At 37.3% G+C, this 22446-nt stretch overlaps 1 protein-coding gene across 2 annotated transcripts in view; it reads left to right on the top strand.

Annotated features, from left to right (window-relative positions):
* The first annotated feature begins 7232 nt into the window (after positions 1-7232).
* The window catches only part of LOC139819331 (uncharacterized), a 58482-nt gene continuing 43268 nt past the window's right edge, over positions 7233-22446 (top strand). Inside the window, exons 1-2 of one of the 2 annotated variants that reach the window (XM_071788585.1) lie at positions 7233-8562; positions 8958-9111. The gene's annotated coding sequence lies outside the window, so the exon portion shown is untranslated. The remainder of the gene's footprint in view (positions 8563-8957; positions 9112-22446) is intronic. The other variant, XM_071788587.1, reaches the window with a different exon arrangement.

Below are 22446 nucleotides of genomic sequence, written 5' to 3'. Positions count from 1 at the left end.
AAAAATAATATATTCGCATATATTCGCAAGAGATAAAAACGGTTTAAATTTTGTAATAAAATTTTATTTCATTTTTTAACGTTAGTTCTGACGTCAAACGAGCTTTGAAATCGCATATGAATATTCACATAGGATTGATACTGCAAAGAAAAAATATTGTTTCAAAGGAAAGCGAAGCAGGAGATTTGAGAAGGTTTGTGGTTCGATGGTAGCACAGAAACGACGTATTTAAGCTCTGCTGCAAGCCTCTTGAAATCTGTGATTTCAAGCGGCTGTTCGGAAAATTGTCGAGTCAGTGATTTTGCGATTTTCAAGCTACGAAGTGCAGTCAGAGACACGGAAAAATTCTTTGACGATTTATTCACGATCTCGTAATACAAAATGATCAGTGACCAGTTTCTGTGCGACGGTTCTCGTGTTTCTGCGAATACGAAAGATTTTAATGCGAATCCTGTTTTACATTGCCACAAATTTGTAAGTCTCTTTAAATAAACTCATAGAAATAGGAATTTAATATGATTCGAATGCACATCATCGTTTTATTACAAAAAGAAGTCAGAAATCGTGTATGTACATGATGGCAAGAAAAATCAACTAGCGCATAAAGTAAATACTTTTAGAAGGAAAACAGCTCTCGTAGTTTAACTACGCGATTTGTCGTGGTATACATACCGCATGCATCATTGAAACTGCGCAGCACGGTTAAAGATTAATTACACCGAAAAGCCAGGGAAATTCTATCTCTCTTTATTTTCTGATTACGTCCCATGAATATTCATTTTCCTTCCCATTGGGCACATTTGCATATGCTTACGGTAAAATGTTAATCGGTGAATGTTCTACAAGCTACACTCAATTCAATCTCTAATGACACGAAGTCGATGTTTGTTATTTACACGTACGGCTTTGTGTTTACCAATTGAAAATAGCTATATAAAATTACCTGCAATGACGCATATCCGCATTCTCTTGCAAAGTTATTCAGGCATGACGTAGTTTTTGTCACAAAGTATTTGTATCGTTTGCTATAAATTTGTCTGTCCAATCAAAAGCCATCCTTTCTGTTCACGTAGCATCGTAGTCAGACACGTGAAAGCACCTAACTTACTACGAGAACGTGCATTGTGTACTTTTAGAAACTATCCGACAGTAAATTATTTTTCGATAGATCGTGAAAGATTTTCTTTGCCATTTATCGCGAGTAATCTTGTGATATATAACGCGGCTCGAATTCATATTTTACATTGTTCGGTTTATGTGATAGTGTATCTTTTCTATCTTTACAAAAGTTCGGAGACAAATGTTTTTCCAATAAACTGGCCACCGTAAAAAAAACACCACTATCGCCACGACAATTAATTATTTCGAGGCGGAAATTAAGAGAGCGCGGTAATCACTTTCAAGATGTGCGATGAACGAACTCTCGTATCGATTAATGGCGATTGTTTTATTATTTTATGAATTGTTTTTTAGTCGCAACACCCACTTTTTCCGAAATCAATTAAATTTTAATTGAGAGCAGATCGGATATACTGTCATCTGCATATGGATTTATCATTCCGATATTTCGATACATCATCTATCGCGACAATTACAGACCGCTAATGTGTGGTCCGAATATAACCGGTGGCGATATTGGTATTTTTTATCCACGTGCGCACATTTTGGAACCGATATTCCGTTTCTGCCTCGACGCCCGTTGTCGACGCGCTATAAATTCGCATTCGATTGCATTGCCACATACACGCGCATGAGAATGTGGATACGTTCGGAGTCAAGTATGTGTGTGTGTGCACGCGCGGGCACCGGTATGCATTTGCCTTATTTGGACGGAGCTTCGGGTATCATGTCCATCAGTAGATGCGATGGCGATATTCTCCGTAGTTTCCACTGACGCGCATCAGGAACATTCGTGCCTGATATTGGTTAAAGCGTCAAATTGGTATGCGTTCGTTACTTAGATATGAGATAGACTGTGGCACGTATATACCGATAGGATGCCGTTATTAGCTCCGTAATCATTTCGTTCATTTGGGATTTACAGAATTGGAGTCAAAGATCTTAAAATCCGCGTAACAGAGTAATCGAAAGAAGGGTTTATAAGATCAAAAAATTAAATTTAATATAAGAAGGAGGCTTTGTCAGTACTTATGCTGAGTCCATTTTGATGAATAAAATTCTAATAAATGATCGCATAAAAGATTTAAGTTGTAGATTATCTTTATCGTTTCATCATGATTTACTGTCCAAAATTTATCCTCGTTACGCATAATCTTTTTCATTATTTTATTTTTAATTGTTAGCTTGAAAATCATAACATGTAGAGAAATTGCTGGCTGTATGAAGTTTGTGCTAGCCCCGTATATTAACCTGTGGTCTGAAACCGTATTACTTAGCAAGCATAATATGCATGCTAGTATCTGGAGAGGAAGAGAGAGAGAGAGAGAGAGAGAAAGAGGAGGGAGGGAGAGGTCTTATTACTGGCCTACAATCCCTCGACGAACTACCTAGGCCAAGTCGAGCAGTATCAGGTGTTCCCGCTGCGTAATAATAGGAAACCGACGGAAAGTGCAACAGGAAGGCAGATGGTAGGCAAAACTATACATAACTTTGTCCAAGTTAACGATTGATTATTAATATACCACGCAAGTTTCCACTTTATCAACCAATAGTACAGTACGTTTAATATTTAAATCGCGATAAATCCTTAACAATTGCAATATGCGTCCTCAAAGAGAATTATACGCAGTTGAAGTGAAAAAGAGTACCTTCTTCCGAGACAAAACTTAACAAAGTGCTTCATAATAGCTTTTGTATATAATCTGTACGTAATTATACAATTCTTAACATAAATCTTTATATGAAAGGTAAACATACATTTCTTGGAATATTTGTACATTTATCATCTACTTTCCCATAAATGATTTTGAAATATATTTCGCGTGTGCGATTAAAGTTTAGTAGGTAAATGGAAGAGTTAGCATCACGCGATTTCTCTTACTTATAAATTAGTTATTATAAAATCATAGAATTGCTAAGTGAAGTTGAAACTGCGTTTCATGCGGTATCCCCATCTATTTGCATCACTAATCACGCGGTTAATTAATTGTGATTATACGTCAAGTGAGGTGAAACGCGATTATTCAGACGCCGCGATTGCGTGTCGAATTCGTTTACATTTTTCAAGCGCGATTGACATTTTTACATTTTGAATTTTTGTCTGTCGATTATGACATCTTGTTTTTTTTTTTATGTTTTCCGAAACGTGACATGGCAGTAGGCCAATCACGGAATTTAGACCAGAACGAATTTTATATGCTGGACCGCTCAAGCAGATGAGGCTGGCTATTGAGCTGAATGATATAATTTATCATGGATTCGTGACTAGCATCAATTTGCGGTATATTTCATTTCCAATCATTTTCATTTTACAAAAAAAAATTGATTTAGGAGAGTTGAATCTTGCATTATCGATACATGCTTATAGAAAAACTTCGAAAAATTCTAATTGTTGAAGTATACAGTAGATAATTTCGGTCAATTGCGCCTATTATTATCTAATCTAGAATATCTAACAGAAATACAAACTTTCAAAGAGCTATTAATAAAGAGAAGAATTGAACATATTTATAAAAATTTTTTGTTAGCGATTAAGTTTTTAATTAAGCAGAAAGTTTTTTTGCGAGCAATTTTACTTTTATTTTTTTTCTAATCTATAGACCCTTTCAAAAATGCGTGTTTGTCTGCTTGAGGTTCATATTGGAGAAGGTCGAGCTCACAAGGATACTCGTGATCTTCTATATGTAATAAGGGTGCAGTACTAACCTACGCTAACATGCAACACCGGTGCTTTGAAGGGTGCTTTTCCCAAGTCGTGAGGATCTTATGTATTTACCCGACAAAAGGGGATTTAATTAAGTGGCTGAGAACGCGCATTAAGATGAATTACGTTCAGGGAACTATAATAACGTATGTCGTCGTAACAAAGTAGTATAGTGTAGTAACAATAAGTATGTAGGAAATAAAAACCATAAAATTCGATGTTGTACGCCGGAAAAATGCAAAGAGAGATCGACACATTTTCTTGAATTATTCAATATGATACTAAAAGATTGAGCGTTTTACCTACACCGTTTAAAACCCGTACGGTACGTGATCATGTAAAGGCGCCCGAAACATTGCTCAAAATAATACGTATGTCCCATCGAAAATGATTTTTCTCTTATTTTCATGGCCTTTATAACTGACGCAGGTCGATATGGAATTTTAATCGCACTTAGCACGCTCACGCTGTTTTAACTTTATATTAAAGCATTGGACAGGATGTTTTAGTCCGCTAATGTAACGATATTATAAGGCGTCACTTCATGGTTTTTTAATTCGTATTACATCGAGGGGAGACCGTCTACCATTACATAGATTAGTGCCAGCTCTGGAGATATCTGTCCATAATTAAAATATTTCCGTAGGGATGATTGATCCGCAGCCATTTGGGCTTAACGAACTCATGGCCCTAAGCTTAATACACTACGGACATTCACACATCGTGTACACCAACATGCACACGTTTTTGCGAGTAATAGCAACGAAAAAAAAAAGAAATTTGTGGAAAAGTGGAAGCAAGATGCAATCTAATTATATAAGAATAGTAAGAAGAATAAAATTAAGAATAGGAAGAATGAGAAATTTATAATATATTTGATGCAAATCGAATAAGATAGTTTATTTTTCATTTATATTCTTTAATGTAAAAAGAATAGTTAAAAGAAAGAAACACAGAATTTTAATAAGAGTATATATTTTTATTACATTTTGTCGCGATTAATCTTTTGTCGCAGACGTGCCAAGAAATTCGATGAACCGAATCAGTTGCAATGTTGCGGTTTACGTAACGAGAGACGTAGAGAGTCCGGTCTCTGTAATTTTCGAACGTGTTATTTCACCCTCGGTGTACTCTCGGCGGTATGCAACTCCTCACGTGAAAGAGACGATACGTGCAAAGCTTTCGGAGTTAATCCGCCAATCTGCTTAATTGCAGACGGTCTGTTTACATGTACTCGTTGTTCGCATCGAATTGAACATCACGGTTGCACTTTCCGCTCGGTCTCTGACGTTTATCGCAACGGTTTTCGATGCAAAATTCGAAAAAGCGCCTGATAAAAGGGCGTCCTCGGCTCTGCGGTCGTAACCTCGCGTTGCGTGGGTCAGTATTACAGTTTGGAAAATGCCGTCTGTAGGTAACGCTTGCGGCTAAGCATTATACGCGCACGCGTTGAAAAATGCATAAAACTTTATGCACCATAAATGTAACGGGTTTTGCATATTTATGCCAACCTGTACATGCGGATGCCCACGTATCTATTATACGTACAACGCCCCCTTGGACGTCAATACCCTATAGAGTTATTTTTGAAACGTGGAGATATATTTGGAAAATACACAGAGAATAAGACCGCGCAGAAAATTTTCCTTACACAGAAGAAAAATGTTATTAGGGTAAACTCGGGTAAGATGGCCAACCCATGTTTATTCGATATTAGATGATGAGTTAGATTGATAGACCATGGGTTGGCCATTTTTCCTCTATGGCCATCTTACCCGAGTTTACCCTAAAAGAAGATATTCTTTCGTATTAATCGTTGGAATCATTCGAACGGATAAAGCAGTGATGGAAAAGTTACAAATGTAATTCTTTTTTAAAGAAAATAAAAAAAAATATATATTATATATATTTTCCCGATTACTGAATTTTACAGATAAAAGCATAATAATAATTGATTTTTTGCATAATAAAATAAACAGTTTATTTCTGAACGAAAAATGGTCAGGATGATCATTAAATGGTCAATTAGGTCATAAATTGAATCAGGCGTCTAGGAAATCGCGTTTGCGTCACACTGTTTTTCGTATTACATAAAATTATAAATAATATTCTATTGTGAATTTTATTTTGATTCTGACACACGAATTGTAGATTGTTTAAAGCAGGTTTTTGAAAAGTGGCCAAGTAAAAATATTAGCTTACAGTCGTCTTTTCACATTATCGTAGATTTAATTAGTTGTCAACTAAGTTGGCCTTATTATCAAAATAGTGAAAGTTATATCAGTCATATCTATTAATAATCGCTTTAGAAGGATGTCGGTAATTAATTCATAGTTCATGTCCGCTATGTATGCGTGTGTATATCGTTATAAACTGTCCCTTAAATGCATATACCATCTCGGGTTTTAGGTAGTTTGCATAGGACCCTTAGCGACCTGTACAATGCTCTTGAAACCTTAATACGCATACGCGATTGCATATGCACTCAGAATCCTCCATTAGAATGATATTAATGTAATTGTTTACGTCTATTACCATATCTTCAGTGTTATTACTGTAGTGGTTTTGAGAGACATGTCTATATAAGGTTCTTTATCAAGCTTTTTCGAATTAAAACCGGGCGGAAATTGCATTGTACACGAGTAAAAAGTCTGAAACCCACGCAAGCGCGCGTATAAATGTCAGTGTGTAGGCAGGTAGCGCAGGCTCGCGAAAATACTCGAAGCACGTAGCGAGCGAAGGACTAAGCAAGTGGGTAAGACGACCCTTAGCAGACTCATGTAACCCTACGGCCTACGAGCGCAGGAACAAGCGCCAACAAGGACGTCACGGAGTAAAAAGACTCGCATGTTGACATTTGTGAACAGCTAATAAAGTTTCGTTTATATTTTTTATAGAATATAATGATGTAAAATATTTTACAGAAATATGTTTGGCACTCAACTTGATTAAACCTGAATAAGACAACAACTTTTATTTTTAAACTTTTTTTAGAGTGAAATTATTATATTTTTATTTTTTACAAAGAAGAAAAAAGAAATTACATAAAGAGTACTTTCAAACGTTTAGAAAATTATCGAACTATACCTCTCTATTTATTATTTATATGGATTATACGCTTCCGCAATCAGTCGCTACAGCGCGTAATCGCTTCCGCTTAGCGCGTTCCGCTCGAGACCCGTCAACCAGATTGACGCGATTAGCCTGATCTACGTGAATGCGCCGCGTTAACGCGAGTATCTCAACGTCATTAACCGAGGTCTACGTCAGGAAGGGGCGAATGCGCTCGCGTGCCTCTTAGACCACGTCACCGGGGATAATTATGAATAGCATGCACATCTTTTCTGAGATATCGGCGGGGAGATAGAGGTATAGGGGCAGGGGCAGGGGCAGAGGCAGAGGTACAGATAGGGGCACAGGTAGGGCGGACAGGTAGGGGCAGGTGGACAGGGTAGGTTACTCTCACGTATCAGCCACCCCGCGAGTAAGCAGGAGCAGGCGAGCACCGGCAGGCTGCTGAGTAAGGAAGACAGAGAGAGGCAAGGCGAGTCGGCGCGCCAGGAAAAGAGACGGCGAGCGTGCGGCGCCTGCGTGCTTGATTCTTGAGAGCGAGCCCCTCATCCGAAATCCAGGATCCCAGTCGCGAGCGCGCCGCCGGTACAAGCCATTCGCAGGACACGGGTACGACGGTCGCCGACCTGGCCTGGCCACCCGGCGGCGAGTGGCGCACTCCACCCACCCTCGCGAGTCGCGACACGTTACTTCGCAAGCCAACAAGTCAGCATCCACGAGGTTCGACACCGGCCGGTTCCTCTGTTCGTCTGTTCCTTGTTTCGCGCTCAATTGTCGTTCCTGGATCATCCGTAGTCATCCCCGCGTTACCTTGATCACGCTGGATCCTGTGCGCGTGAAGATCGGAGCCGGATAAAAGTTCATCGTGGATCACATCGAGTTTGATGATTTTTCATCGATCCTTGATGAGATCGACGACTTCGATGATCGAGGAGAAGAGATCGAAGAGAGTCCTCTACCTGGCGATTATGTTCAAGCGCGAGATCACAATATCGGTTGTTGGAAGGAATGAGACTGACAATGAGTTGATGATTTTGTTTAACGAAGAATGATCGAGGTGGTGCGCGTTAGACAAAAAAGAATTCTCGGTGAATCAAAATCGCCACGAAGAGAGGGAAAGTTGATCGGTGATCGGCTCTTTGTAAAAATCGGGAGATTCATGAGAGTGGAATAAAAAATTTAGTTCTGGTCGAACAGTGAGTAGATTCGAATCGGTAGGACGAGACAGTGTCGAGAGAGAAGACAGTCGGGCAGTGGCCGGATGTCAATGAACTCGCGTGAACGAAGCACGTTGGATGAGAGATAAAATGTAACGCAAAGATCGAAGAAATGAGTCATCGAGGGATTCAGACTGTTTTTCAGTGGATCAAATTAACTAATAGGTTTTTACGAAAGTAAAAACTACATAATTATATCCAATGATCACAAATTGGCTCTGAAGAGAAGCGAAGGCACCGCTTGAGGACCGACAAACGAAACTCTCCAGCGACTCGAGACAAATAAGAGAATGATCAAAAAGAGATATTGCGAAGAGAATTAAGCGATATGATAAATGCGTCGTATTGATAAATAAATTACGAAGAATCGATATTGCATTATTGTCTGAACGGGGATTACTTAAGAGGAAAATTCAGGAGTCCGCAAGGATCGAAGATTAGGTGGGACAGGTGAGATTCCGACATTCATATTTAAATAGAGGAGAATCGAAGATGGAATTCAGAAAATATGAACTATTTACAAATCAATGATATATTGGATGGAGCATATAATATATAATTCATCGTGTGCGATAAACTTATTTTATTCGGTTTCGTATTAGATAGGTTACGGAAACGAGAAAGTTAAAAAATATAATACGTTAAATAATTTTGCCATCTTATCTATTATCGCCATTGCGTGTATTTTATGCGTTTAAATTTATATAAAAACGTGTAATCTATTCGACGTTGTGAATCGTAAATTCTCTTCAAAGACTTGTTTACGGCTCTTTTAATTTTTTTCTTTTACAAATTACACTTGATAGAAAATCGAATTATTAAATTAAGTGTATTTCTGCTTGAAGGGATTTGGATGCACCGGAGTGGAAGCGTTTCGCCTCGTTATTCGTCCTGGCCATTGCAAATTTACCACTCGGACGGTGATCACGCTAATAAGGACTGTCGACATCATACCGGCCACCGCAGCGTAAATTAATTTGTAGAAGCGTACACATATTGGTGAGTCCATATTGTTTCGTGAGATCGTTGTTTTATCATTTTCATCATAAACTGCTATTCCTCGGAGAATTATTTAGCGCTCGTTCGAGAATGACGAATACTTCTTAATTCTATTAACGGGATAATTTCCACTCCGTGAAATTATGTCGCTATTTATCATTATTATCACGAAGTTCGTGGCGTAATCTAATTTTTAATTTGACAAGGAAGGGACAGAAAGACGCGCGACGATAATTGCATGCGCGTATCTTTTAGTCGCGTGCGTGTAATACTTCTCGTATTCATATATCATTCTTTCAAAGAAGAATGATATACGAGGCGATAACGTGAGATTTCTCATAGTCCTTTACGGTCAAAGGTTAACAGTTTCCGATACAAATATTCTATTTTATTCTGGTCACATGGCGACGCATGCACATCTCGTTTTACGTCCGATATCTTCACTCTATTGGCATTTGCCACCTACTGTCGTCAGATATCACAAGCTGCGCGATTTCTAGAGACGAAAACACATTTAGACTCTTGACAGATTGCGATAAAAGGTAGGATAACTTAAGAATTGTTTGGAGTACCTGAGAAAGCTTTCCCTAATAGTACATTGTACGCCATCAGTGGGTACAATTCAATCGTATATCTAACTGTTTTTTTTACCTTTTGTGTTGAATCGGATTTTGTTAAAACCGTAGAATTAGGGCAACGCGGAATTAACGTACGTGCGACTGTACAAACAACGTGTCCATGCGTGTCCTTACGTCACTCCGTGCCACGCGTATAGTTTGCGATAGGATTAAACGTTCAAACTGCGTGGTTATCGATCGCGCGAGCCAATTAGTAAGCAACAAAGTAACTTTGTCGCGACCCGTGCATTTGTGTACCGAGTACGTGGAGAAAAGTCCGGAAAGAGGGTAACAACGGGAGATAAAACGGGTGGAATTGCCTCAAAGGAGTCAGATAGGTGTTTTTTTTCTTTATTTTCCCTTCGGATCGTGACGATTAGTTGCGTTCTTTAATTGGCTCCTACGAGGGTCGCCGCGATATATCGGCTTTATCGCTTCGTTCTCGCTTCGTACTTACGAAGCAAATTTCTTGTCGACGGTTTTCCGCCGTCAATTAGGATACGCGTGGCAGATTCGGTTGATCATTACTTTTCTGTAATTTGCATAGCGAGCGTGGGAGCTGTGTAATGTGTAAATAATTAATCTGCCGCACACGCAATCGCTGTACTTTTTACGATGTATTCAGCGACACAAATCTGAATGCAACAGCTTGAGTGTCACATATTGTCGAATGAAGTCGAAAACAAAATTTCAGCAAAATCCAATTGTCGCTGTAGATTTTAACATATTCTTTTTTTCTTCTAAAAAGGAATTTATCTCTTTCTCAAAGAACTTTTTTCTAATATTATTTAATACATAGCTTAGATAGAAAAACAACGAACCTTTTACCAAACTTAATTAATATTTGATTACATTTAGATAATATTGGAAAGGAATGTTCTATAATACAATTTGCAAAAGTTTTATGATTTTAATAGGAACCATTATATACTATAAGCAGATAGATGTTTGCTGTTACTATACGGACAGTGATATAAATGTTCGCCGGAAGATTAATGTTGACAAGCTAAAGAAAATTTATTTTCAGAGCCATTGTCGCGCTAGAAAAATATCTTTTTAATGTCATTGTCATTCATACATTAAAAGCTTTTATATGTATCTTGCGTAATTTAGTATATAAACAATAATAACATAAATAATTAGATCTCAGGAAATCATAGGCATATAATAGATAGAAAAATTTAAGAAAAAACCTATATAACGTACCATATTCTTGAATTTCTATACAAGTCGTGAGAAGTTTATTTCGGTATATCTTTTTGATTATTAAATTTATCATCTGTCATCTCTTTAAAATGGAATGTGCGAACAGGCGAATCGATAGAAAATGCAGACAAACTAGAATGCCTTGTGCTCTTCATCAAATCAAAGAATCGCACTTGGTCTAGCATGATAATAACACATACCATTCTCTATGCCTACACTTGAATCTGTCTTTTGCATAATGGCCAAGATTATTGTGTAGGTTGCTGAATGTGTTCTGAGGGAAATTTTGAGAGAAAGGAGAATATATATAGGAATTCAGTATGCACGACCCTCAATTTATTCTCAATTCCAGAGAGAGAATAAGGATTAAAGATGAATGAATGCGGGCGTAATTCGGCAGCTATTCGGTGCCAGCATAGGCATAGATAATTCATTAAATTAGAAGAACGTTGGATAATAAATTAGAGCTCTCGGAGATTTGCGGGTAAAAATATTACGATTTTGTTTCTCCACATGAAGAATGAATTCCTTTTTCGAGAATTATTCATGGAAATTAGATAAATGGAGAACGAATTATACAAATATTATTATTAGACGAAAGAGAAATTGCTTCTATATGACATCAACTGCTGTTTCAACACTGAGTGTTTGAAACATTTGCATTTTGATGGTTTTCGTCAAAGGCTAGGAACGTATTGAATATAAATTTCTTATCGAAAATTTTCTCTTATAGAAGTCATGTTATTCAACATTTCTCTGAATATTTCGCCTCTATTACTCATTCTTTACATGTGCACGTGTTCTAAGCGCGCAGCGTTCGAATATGGAAAAGTTTTCGACATATGTATATTTCACTTCGAGAAAATAAATTTGAGGGAAGAGAGCGAGTTTAAAAGTTTATATCGAGCATCAATACGTGATGGATTCCGTTTATGATACCATGTGTCTGCCAAACCGAAATTAAAAGCGAAATTTTCTTGCGACCGTTGCAAAAATATTTCGAGTCAGCTGTAGATAAGACGCTGTAATTTCTTGAGATAAAAAGATCGGTTTATTATTATAAAAATAAATTTTTGATCTTTGAAAAATAAAAATATTATTTCATGTTTCGCATGGAAGAACACGACTTGAAATATCACATCGAGAAGACAAATAATAGAGAAATATTGTGTTGGCATGAAAATACGTTTACGGAGAGAAGCTCCCAATCGCAAACAATCGGTTCTGAAAGGATCAATAAAAAATTCAGTAGCGCCAAACGCGATTATAGCCCGATGTTCGATCTATGCTTTTTTTATTGATTGAAGCTATCGTGTTCCTTTTTCGGCTTTTCACGAGCTGAATCCAAGTGCTGGATAATGATACCGTAACCGGGTCTATACACCGACAAGTTCGTGCGCGTTGGTGTATAATCCGCCGGATTCGTCTGTGATTTATAGATTTGCTTCGCGTACCGCGGTTTAAAATTGTCGAAGTACCCCCTTCGTACGCGTGTTACACCTATAAGATGAATATAACAGTAATTTTTGCAGTGTAATGGAAACCTTTACATGCCTTGTGCGATCTTTTTTATTTCAATCTGCCCGTGTATACACACATATGTACACACAAGGTGCATTTTACTCTATCGAGGTACAAAGTAATAGGAAGAACGTATGATACGCTACATTTTTCACCATATTGCATTTCCAAGAATACATGTTTACACGTAGAAAATACAATAAGCTTTTCACGTGTGTATGAGAGGTGAAAAATAACGGGAGTACATTCATAAGCAAACAAGTGTGAGGAGAAACAGAGCAGGCGTAATCCGTGCTGAGGCGTCGCGCCGCGTCACGTCGCGACGGTGGTCGCTTTTGAACCACCGCCTTTATTTCCGCTGCTTTTTTCTTTTTTTTTTCACATCGCCGTTAAGACGCGGCACGATACCGAGTTTCGCTAAGCCGTTAAAACGGATTTAACGCGGCCGCAATAACTTCGTCGGCACTTTCTTGGCTTTCGATAGAGCGAGGATGTCGGCGGCGTCAGTCTTTAATACGGCAAGTGGAACGACTCGATGAATAAGCCGTCGCATCGTCGCGTCGTAGCGTTTCTCCTTACGAGTAGCTTTCTCGTTAAAAGCTGAACTACGATTCCGGTGCAACGAGGGATTTGGGAATACCACCTCCGTGCCCTTTCTTAATTTCTTTTGCCGTACCGTCCGGCTTCACTGCCGAAAAATTACGGAAATTAAGTGCTCTGAGAACATCACGATGGAAGGGAAGGAAAAGGTACTCTTCGCAAATTTGTATTTTTATAAATTGAAGTCTGCATGTTAAAAATGTTACGTAAAATCGTAACCGATTGACATGCCGATATGATCGTCGCGAGGACACGCGAGTGAATTTATTATAAGATAATTTCATTAGAGAGAGGATTCTTTTGAATATTTTAGTGGATTAGCAGCCGCGTATTTTTATACATTTTTTAGTTTTTACGTGTGATACAGTGAACGTGATGTAAGAATAGATTCGTAAGTTAAATACTTTGACAATCTTAATGAGGTGAATATTCTCTTGTCACGTTTACGACAAAGTTATTTATTGACAAAGCTACAACCGTAGTAGTCGCTCCGAGGGTTAATTACACTCCGGAGGTTAATTTGCGCTATTCCGGAGCTTAACGAGTTTGCACTTGGATCCGATAAAAACCACACCATTTTTTCAAAGGCGATATAAGCGAGACATCCAGTGCATATCTCATTTGAAAAAATTGGAGGAGCATTTACATATAAAGTATTATTTAATAAATATAGGTCTAATATCTAATAGTATAATATCCGCAACACAAAAATATATCTTAAATTTCGCGTAAAACATTTATATTGGGAGTAGTTATTTAATCAGTAGCTTTTTGTTTTTAATGAGTTTGTTAAACTGGCAGGGTTATTTAGAAGTTAAAACGTTACACAATTTTTCCGATGAGAGTATTATGTCACATTTATATAATTATATGCATGTCATATAGTGTTTCTGTTTACGTTTTCGCAAGTTGCTTATTTTCAACTTGCTGCTTGAGGAAATTATAATAATGCATGTCGGACCTCGCTATCGCATTTCGGATGATTATATTCCATGGAATATAATTACTGTCGGACGGACTGTAATAAAGTTTTCCATTACATTCTGTTTCCGAGCAGTTCTCCTGAAGAATTTCAAATGAAGATATTACTGAAAATTCCCTCGGTGCCCTCCCCGTATCTAAATACGTCGCGCGTCGGCCGGCAAGTTAGACGGGCTACATCTCGGACGCGATTTTATAAGCATTTTCCGCTCAGGCGCGAGAATTCGTGGATTTAACATTCAGGATGACGTTTCGGAGCTGCGGAAACATTACACAGCTATGGCGTGCAGATTCGTGCATTTCCAACGTGTCTTTGTAATCCAGTCAAGCTTTCATAACCGACTGCTCTTGTATGTTGCCATCAGTCTGACGAGTTTCACGCGAACGCTTTCTCTCTCTCTCCTGCTCTTTCTCCTTCTCTTCCTTCTCTTTTCCACCGTCTGCTTATGCTTATATTCTATTTATCAGTATATATTTGAATAAATTTGAATCGTAGCGCAGTCAGGCGTGCAACTGCGAGTTTTTTGCTTGTTAAACTTTTTTTAAATTAAACATTCGTGCAAATGATCGCTGCGAAGTTGAAGAAATTAATGACTTCGCGCACCTAATGACCGACGATAAGAACGATTGAGGTGTGTGCGAGACGTTCTCCTTCGCTTTAAGTTCTTAAACATTTAATTGCACGAGTCGAGACTTCAGCGAAGGTGAGAAGTTTGACGGCGCGGGCGTGGTATGTGGCGCGCTCTAATCTAAATAATTCTTAATAAATCGCGTCAAATCTGTTTTTCCCTGAAAAATATATCTGCATGGAATATATCATATAATTTTCTCTCTTTTTTACACATATTTCAATTTTTTATTTAATATCTACGAATATTTAATATGGTTTATATCCGATAAAGCTGAAAATTTCTTTTCGATAACGTGAATAAAAAATTTTGTTATTGAAATTATATTTAATCATGAATATTAATTCCATCACGCTTTTTAATACGACGTATATAAAATTTGATAAATTTACGAATGTATAAAGGAAGAATACGGAAATTGAAGTATTGCGAGAACAAAGTTTTGCGTGAAAGATTCGAAGGTTCTTGATTATTTTCGAGCCGATGTACGGGTTTAACGAGTCCCTCTATTTTTGTTCCTTTATGAGTATTTAATTTATCCGTCACTTCGTGGGCCATTAATCAAGCTGACGTTGCCCATTAATACATTAAATATACGCCCGTGTCAAAGTTCACAAGGCAGCTGAAGTATCAAAGTGTCGAAGAAGAACGGTGGCGTGTATTGTGCAGGAAATTACAAAGATGTTACATCATTTCACGTTTCGAGAGACAAGCGAAGAATAACGATTTATTATTTTTCTCATACTTTCCTACTCTCATCTCCGCTGCCATCTCTCTGCTCTGTCACTTTTGTTATCGCCATGTAATGTTTAGTTCATTTCTCGCCGTCTGAGAAAAATGGAATGGTCGCGTCCGCTCGATTTAACATGCGCCTAGAGAAATGTTCGATTTACGTGCGATTGCTAGATCCACTTCCGGCGTAAATAAGTTGCGTGAGTAGAGATCCGCGAAATCTCTCTCTAGACGTGACGCGCATAAATCAGTTCAATTGGCCATCAAGCTCGTATGTGGCTGACTATTAAAATCGCGCGTTCCGATAAAAAAAATGCATCGGTCGTATATTCTGCATGACCGCTCTATTTTTATTACGCGAGTATTTGTTATTGATTCACGCATTCGTATTTGGGTGATCGAAAATCTCTGATCAATGTGCCTGGCGCGAAGTAAATCTGTTCTCGGTCATATATACACGGTGCCATTAAGGCGCGACACGCTGTGGCGTGAAAGTTTTATAAATGACGCGGGGGAATCGAGCCGGCGTTTTGTAATTAACGGTCGACAACGAATTAAATCTTCAAAAAACAGCGCGCGGGTCAAGAGATCTTTTCCATCTTCGGGGAACGCTTGGCACAATTACTTCCAATTATCGCGGATTTCTTGGAGCTAGGGAGAGGAAGTTTCTCGTTGCCGATGCACTCGATACGATTCTACATTTCTTTCTATAAAAGTCCCTGAAACGGAATTTGTAGCGTCAATAACGACCAATTAGCTGCTGTGTGCACGAATAGTAGAATGGGGTGAACCTGGTTCCATCAGAATCGTATCGTTTTCATCGCATATTCATTCACAGAAACAATGTATACGTATACACAACTGTGTGGGATATAAATAAATTCTCTCAAGGAGATGAGGATTCCGTGCGTCCTAATAAATTACACCTTAGTGGTGCATACGTTTGTTATTGATCATCCGCTCTGATTTTATATAAGCCAGAGAATATTAACGGCAGAAAGATCAATTGCATTATTTGCTTTTGACTTATATTTATTCGTTCGTTGCAGTAATAGTCTCATCGATTAACAGTCATGCCTCTGAGTTATACAAACGTATTAAATTCTTTAGTAATCTATTTAGTAATCTTATTTGCAAATGAGAAATGGGAGGAATAAAACGGTGACGTAAGATGACGCAGCTTTTTGTGTTAGCCAACACATTATTACGTAAATCCTTTGCTGATTAAATTAAGCTTTTTATATTAGTTTACTAACGAACAAGGTGCGAAATCATGTTGGTATTAAAACGTGTAAGCTGAGAAACTCGTTGTCTTTTTCGGGGGATATAATCCTGCTTTATACAGCATAATCTTTCGGGAATGTGCGTTTCCAAGGCAACACTCCGCAGACAGCCCGGTTCGTTGATAAGCCTTGTTATTTTTTCGTTGGATGATTTACTATGTGCACAATGTTTAATTTTTATTTTTATTCCAGAATCTTTTTTGAAATGGAAAAGATTCATACTGGTGCATCAGTTCTCATTCACATAAATAAAATAGCTTTTGAATATTGATCCATATATCAATTGGTCTTCCTAATATCTTTTCATAAGGTAGAATTTGTCACAATTTATTTCTAATAAAATCCTGCAAACGTCCGGACTAAATGGACAAGGTGTAATGCAAATTTAAGGGAGAGTTAATGATCCGACATCGAGAGGGCAAACGACGCATCTTCGTTCGCGGAGATAAATTGAGGAGCATTAAGGGAGACCCGACTCCTACGCTTTCTTTAATGATTTAACCTGTCACGCTCCTTAGTGCCCCTAATTGTGGAATGCACGCCATTTAGGAGCTTCTTCGTTGCCTCATTAAGGATAATGTCGTTTAAATTTACGAAATTATACGCGAAAAATTTTACGCCAGAAAAACTAAGAGAGTTCTCGAAAGAATGAATCTCCTCGCACGTAAAGTGGTCTAATAAAGACATAGAAAAATAAATCAAAGATAAATAGAGCAAAAATGTGCAGTCAGGCAATTTAATAATATCAACATTCGTGTGTTCTTATAGTTTTTATATTGTCTAATCTAATATTATCTACTATTGAAAATTTGCAAATTTTCTCTTTCAAGATTTTTATATTATATAATTTTTATAGATTTTTTAATTCGATTATAATTGCGTTTCTCTCTCTATACATATTCTTCCTGATTTATCTCTTATTTAAATATTTTTCTAAAAGTACATATTTAAAAATATGCGACTTTAGAAAAGAAACAAAAGAAATACAACACAGACGACTTGAAAACTAAAATGAAAATAGTGAGTTTTTGCAATATTGTCTTTGTGGTACAGTAAACATTATCTGAATTGTTCAGATACATTCACTCTGTATCTGAAAGATGGTATTGCAAAAACTCCCTAATAATACGAAGGACCGGGCTCTTTCACGAATATGCACGTTGTTTTGCTGAAAGCTAAATAATTTAACTGTGAAATACGACGCTGTATTCTGCAGTGAATTTTTTCATCAAATCCTGCGCGAGATTGTGTGTTGCGCGTTCTGCAGACTACATTAATATATTTTCCAGAAAGGCTGTGCGTAAGAAAGGCATATGGTTTCGTGCGAGGTATCATTTTGAAAGAGAAAGAAATTCGTTCCTTAATTTCGCAAAGGTAACGAAACCGCGAAACAGTAATAGAATTTTTCCGTTGAAACATCGGCACACGTATAGTTTCATCGTCGTGAATCGCCGAGAGTGAATCTGTCGGCTCGTGTACGACTGAGAGAAAGCCTGCATATACAATCGAGAAAGACTTTTCACGGAACGAAAGAGGCTTTCAATAGACGTGCAAAGACAAAAATTTCTCGTGCACTTCGCGGAAGCGTTACCGCGTGGTACGTCATCTTCAAAATCGGCGGTAAATTTTTCTAAAGCAAAGAATGGGGAACGGGAAATGGGAGAACCGCCAGAAATGCCCGGGAGTTTTTCACGTTCGGCTGAGCGAGCGACTCATTTCTCTGCACCGCAAAGAGTATCAGTTTTTCGTGACTAATCCATTGTGTTTTTTTAACAATTTTTATTCATGTATTTGCTGCGCGCGATTTAGCGATATATGCATTAGGTCTTTTTCGTTTTTCAAATTTTTTTATATGTATACAAAACGTTTCGTTTAATATTCCAATTGTATGCCTTGTAATTACACGAAGAGCAACTATGAAATTAAAAGAACATCTTTAATATTTTAAGATACATTATAGACATGAAAGAATCATTATATATAAGAGAAAATAGCTTGACAGTTTTTTTTTTAAATAAAAACTTTTCTCCAATTAAAGTCTTATAGATCTTTCTTGAAGCTTTTATAAAAAGTATGTGCAACTTTTTAAAATTTTAAACGTTTAAAAATATCCAGAAATATTACTGCGCGTGAATAAATATTATTGCTCAATAAATGCATCTTGATTTGATACGCGATTACTGCTCATATATAATTGCTATAGCAATTTTCCTTCTCTCTATAATAGAGCTTTTTTGGCACATATTCCGTGGTCTCTCCGATATATTCTACGATGTTAAAAGATCAAGTTTTTTGCTGTAATTATTTAGTAGCTGCCAATAGAAAACCATGATACTCCTCTGACGATCATTAAGGCACATAGCGCTTGATTACCGACAAATAAAATACAACTTCACAAAAGCATGGGTTGGTTGAATCAATACTTTAATCAGAGCCATTTACCGAACCTTTGATATTTAATAAAATAACAGTATTTAATAAAGTGACAAGTTTTAACGATATAAATGACTTTATACAACCTTTACACGTTTATGAGTTAATTTGTTTTAGTTTTAAGTTTTATTTTTCGATTTATTGTTTCTTTTTTATCGCGGTAATTTTTATCCGTTCGAAAAGTCGTCCCACGTTTCGTTCTATACTCGTAAGGTATATTTTTAAAATCAAATGCATGGACGGATATAATAGGATAAAAATGAACTTCGTACGCGTTTAATATAAAAGCGTAAAAAAAATTCTCGACTTTAAAATGTACATCGGCCTCCTCTGCAGTCTAGTAATTAAAAATTCGTGATGCATGTCTTACCCTCTTGGGCAGCCACATGCTGTTTGTTCGTTCAAGAACAGAAGCACGGAAGAATTTGTATACTCTGTGATTTACTATTTTTGCTTAAGAAATAAAAAAGAGATTCCTAGAATGGGGGACTACGCGCTCGAGACCAAACATCGTTCAAGCGATGCTCACGTTTAATCATCGAAATTGAAACTTCTCGAAAAAAAAAAAAAAAAATATATATATATATATATATATATATATATATATATATAGAGAGAGAGAGAGAGAGAGAGAGAGAGAGAGAGAGAGAGAGAGAGAGAGTCTCGCCTACCTGTTCTATCGCACCTGGGCGGAATATACATCTCGGACTCGTGAAAGTCGCCAATGACAGATGAATCGAATAGAGGATATTGTGATAATAAATATTAGATATTTTACGGTACATATAACTAACGAATATTGAAATTTTCATGATAATAACGAAATTAATAATGATTTGAAATGAGAGTGAAAACATGTATGTCAATTGATATCGTGATAATTAATGCTAGCTACTAATTTAAAAATAATTATTTTATTTTAGAAATTTAGAATTATTTATAGTTTAAAAGTTTTGTAAAAATATTCGCTCTTTCTAGTTGAAAGATATTTACGATTACGAAAAATTGCGGTAATGATCAAAGACAAGTGTGTTTACTCAACAATCTATAGATTGACCTATTTTTCCGATTATTATTTACATTTTTCCATGAAATATAATGAATATTGAAATGAATATTTTTGCTTTGCTGCATACCGGCTATCTTACGCGTTCTCTACGCCATGGGCAGCAGAGCAAAGGGATATACGTTGAATTCATTTTATCAGAAAATTGACATTTCACTCGAAGTGCTGAAAAAAAGCACCATTATTTTTTTTATTATTATCATCCGCGCGGAAGAGGAGATTCGGATTTCGCGTATCGCAATTTCATCCGCGTGGAATATTCATACGGCGGAGATTAAAGCGAACGGAACGCCGTAAAACTATATGAAACCTCGTAAAGCATGTGTTAAGCGGCGAGTATAATAATATTTATTAAAGAAGCCCAGAGTTCATTATGCGGGATTCATTATTTTTCTGTATCATCGAACAACACTCCGCAGGGGTGTCCCCGGGAGTACCTAACCGAAAATCGAATTTTGGCACTCCGCCGCCGATCGTGCAATATTGCGACGAGGACTCGGCCGATCAGCGAGTCGAGATATCACAAACTTTCCCGACAAATCTCTCGCGGTCCAAGCGAGAGATAGAATTTCAGGTTCATCGAGCGTATGATCGCGTGGGAAGGGATAGGCCGATAGCTGCAACGTACAACTGACGATTAAGCATCTGTCGATTTTATTCATAACTCACTCTTGCACGAAATGGACTCTGACATGACACGTTTATAACGTTTGCATAATAACAGTTTCCAAGAATTATTTTTGCAGGTAACCAAAGTAGCAGATAAAAAATATAAAAATATGCAATGATACACGTGTATATTTATATATTTTATTGTGGTAGTTACTTTTTTATTTTATGCAAGAATATTTATAAATTTTTGTATTTTTTATACATTTAGTCTAGTTAGTTCAATGATTTATCTTAATAATCTAGTCTGATCACTCGCAATGAAATGTATTGATTTAAGAGATACACAATGCTTCTTTTAGATAAATAACAATTGTATTTGTATACTTACTGTCTTTTCCTTAAAGCATTCTCTAAACTGCGGAAGATGAAAGATCCTCAGTAATTTATTTCAGGCAATTAAGAATTAGAGCGGGACTATATGCCGTGAAACAGGAAACTTCATTTATTAATATCATTACCGCTGTTCACATTTACCACTTTATTCGAAATGAGTCTCGCAACTCTACATATCACCGGTGTATACTACTTCTCATATTTGTCTATATAGAAAATGACGGTGTACAAGAGAGCGGAAATTTTATCTTGAGTTCTATTTCCGATCTCTCGAGTGCGAAGATTTATCAATGGAGTTTTTGATGTTTCGATGTCCACGTCTTATTCGAGTTTGTGGCCGTAATAATTTTTCTTCAGATAACGTGGATAATTCCAAAGTGAAGAACTATCCTGAAAACAAGGCACGTAACGCTCTTGTATTCGATACGTGCAAAGAACACCACGGCGAATTGAATCAGAAAAATTGAATTAAGACTTTCAGACGGAAATTATATCTCAGCGGCTATATCCGGTAAGATTTATACCACGCTCATAATGAACAACTCCGCCAGACTTCGCATTACAATGGATAAATTAGCACAATATAAAAGTTTCTTTATTAATATTACCTCTGCAGAAACTTTTTAGTAGCGCTCGGCGGGTAATCTTAGAAGGCATGTAATTCTAGTTTATTAATGCAAACGTATATATTTAATGTTATCTATGTATATGTTCGCGCGCAAAATATGATATTTTACTGGTTTGCGGAAAAGGGCAAACGTTATTGTTGAAAGTAAATTCATGCGAAGTTTGAAAATGTCATATTAAAATGGAGCGCCTCGTGTGGAAATATTAGAAAACAACGTGTTCTATTCATGTATTCGGAGGCTAAGGTAAATATTTTTCCAATCTATCAGAGATCTTTTGGCAGCTCGGCTTCCACAAATGCTATGAATATTCAGCTTATCGCAAATATTTTTCCGGCGCGGAAAAACGCACGCAAGAGACAACTGCGCGCCGCGTAACGTTATCTCTGCATTTATCCGGGAAAGTGTAAGTTGTGCACAGAACCGAATAGCGTAAAGATTTGTCAGCCCGGGAACGCCGGCGTACCTGAAACTTCCTTGATAAATCTCTGGTAGCGATATCGGAAATGGAATCCGGAATAGATAATTTCACTTTCGCCGCGATCGCGAGCGCATATGCATGAGGAGTTCGCGTGCGTGCATGTAAGATAGTTTCGAAACAAGGGACCGAATTAAGTGCTAAACGCGAATCACGCC

This window comes from Temnothorax longispinosus, chromosome 9, assembly GCF_030848805.1.
Source record: "Temnothorax longispinosus isolate EJ_2023e chromosome 9, Tlon_JGU_v1, whole genome shotgun sequence".
Classification (NCBI taxonomy): Eukaryota; Metazoa; Arthropoda; class Insecta; order Hymenoptera; family Formicidae; genus Temnothorax; species Temnothorax longispinosus.
This window is presented reverse-complemented; position numbering and strand designations above follow the sequence as displayed.